The 1,468-nt window shown below is 52.5% G+C and overlaps 2 non-coding genes across 2 annotated transcripts; one reads left to right on the top strand and one right to left on the bottom strand.

Moving 5' to 3' along the window:
* Nucleotides 1–1,189: 1,189 nt before the first annotated feature.
* Nucleotides 1,190–1,261, bottom strand: trnaq-cug (transfer RNA glutamine (anticodon CUG)). Its single transcript has one exon. It is a non-coding gene; the product is annotated as a tRNA-Gln (tRNA).
* A 135-nt stretch (nucleotides 1,262–1,396) lies between these two features.
* On the top strand, nucleotides 1,397–1,468 carry trnae-cuc (transfer RNA glutamic acid (anticodon CUC)). Its single transcript has one exon. It is a non-coding gene; the product is annotated as a tRNA-Glu (tRNA).

A 1,468-nucleotide genomic window follows, 5' to 3' on the forward strand; every position in this document is an offset into this window, starting at 1 on the left:
AATTTATATCTTTGGAATTGGTGTCTGCGTCCAATAATTACAGAAATTGAGTTCTACAAGATTCCAGGATTCGTGATAAGGTGATACTCTAAATTCACTTCTTTAATTGAAATGTATAAGTGTACCTTACGCTACAGCATGCGAGAGGCAGCGGGATCGATGCCCGCATTCTCCAAGGCCTCAGGCGCTCGTGCCCCGGTTTCGGGGGAGAGTCGCTCACTTTTCTTGCCGCAGACACAGGCGCAAGGCATTGCCTGTTTGCCGTAAGGTTATCAGACACAACGCGCCGGCGACGGCTGCAGCATTAGCACGCCGGCTGGCCCTTCCGAAGTTCCCCAAAAACGACCGAGATGCCGCTTCGACGTCGTAACCCCAGGAACGACCGCAAAGGCACTCCAACCCTCAATCTTCCGATCCGAAGTCAGACCGAAGAGACTGTATGATGTTTTAGATTAAAGATAGTATGCAGACCGAGCAAGTTAGATTTATCGAGCTAGCAAACAGCCATTGAGGCACCTGTTCGGGACGTACACTGTAGAAATTCCTGTCAACGATAAAAGGATCAAACGGTGGAGACAAAGCCCGCAGGATGTTTGTCAAAACTCTGTTTGTGGACTGAATGGCTTTCCCAGATTGGCAGGGACTGTTTTTGGTATTGACTGAGGGACAGTTGTAAAAGACAACCTCTCACCGGACCTCTGGCATACACCAAAGAAAGCCACCTCACCTCTCCCCCGGATCTCACAAAACACAATCCCCCCCGCCCCGAGGGAAGACAGACCGCAATCGGACTCGGGCTTGCACCTTTTGATTGGATGAACGGCCGCAAACATTCTATGTCATTTTCTTTTAAAGCTTCACTCGTGCTTGTAAAAAACCGAGGTCTCACTGAAAGAATGCCCTGACGTGGTTGCTTCCAAGCTAGCTGGTTTACAAAGTTCCTTTTCGCTTTAACGATGATTTCCAAGAAGGGAAATAATCTATCTGTAATCTGTCAACACAGGCACCTTCTTCTCCGTTAAGCCACGCGGTCACCACCAGGAAGATGAACGCACCAGGCTGACCCGGAGTTTTCGCCAATTCGTCTCCAAGCCTCCCAAGAGGGAACATAAACAGGCCTTATTCGCAGACACAGGCCCTCATGCAGGTAGACCACCGCTTCACCGCCGCTGCCCCTGCCAAGGGCCCCAGGTCCCACCGAGACTTGAACTCGGATCGCTGGATTCAGAGTCCAGAGTGCTAACCATTACACCATGGAACCAAGCCCGCTGCCCACCTCTTGCCCGTGACGAAAGTTTCTGCTCTACGCACACGTCTCGCTCTGTCGCACGGCCAAGTCCAGAGTGAGCCAAGTTGCGCCCAGAGTGCTGCGTGTGGCGGGTCACTTCCGGAGCCGTCCCTGGTGGTCTAGTGGTCAGGATTCGGCGCTCTCACCGCCGCGGCCTGGGTTCGATTCCCGGTCAGGGAA

The sequence above is a fragment of the Amia ocellicauda genome, chromosome 6 (assembly GCF_036373705.1).
Source record: "Amia ocellicauda isolate fAmiCal2 chromosome 6, fAmiCal2.hap1, whole genome shotgun sequence".
NCBI lineage: Eukaryota > Metazoa > Chordata > Actinopteri > Amiiformes > Amiidae > Amia > Amia ocellicauda.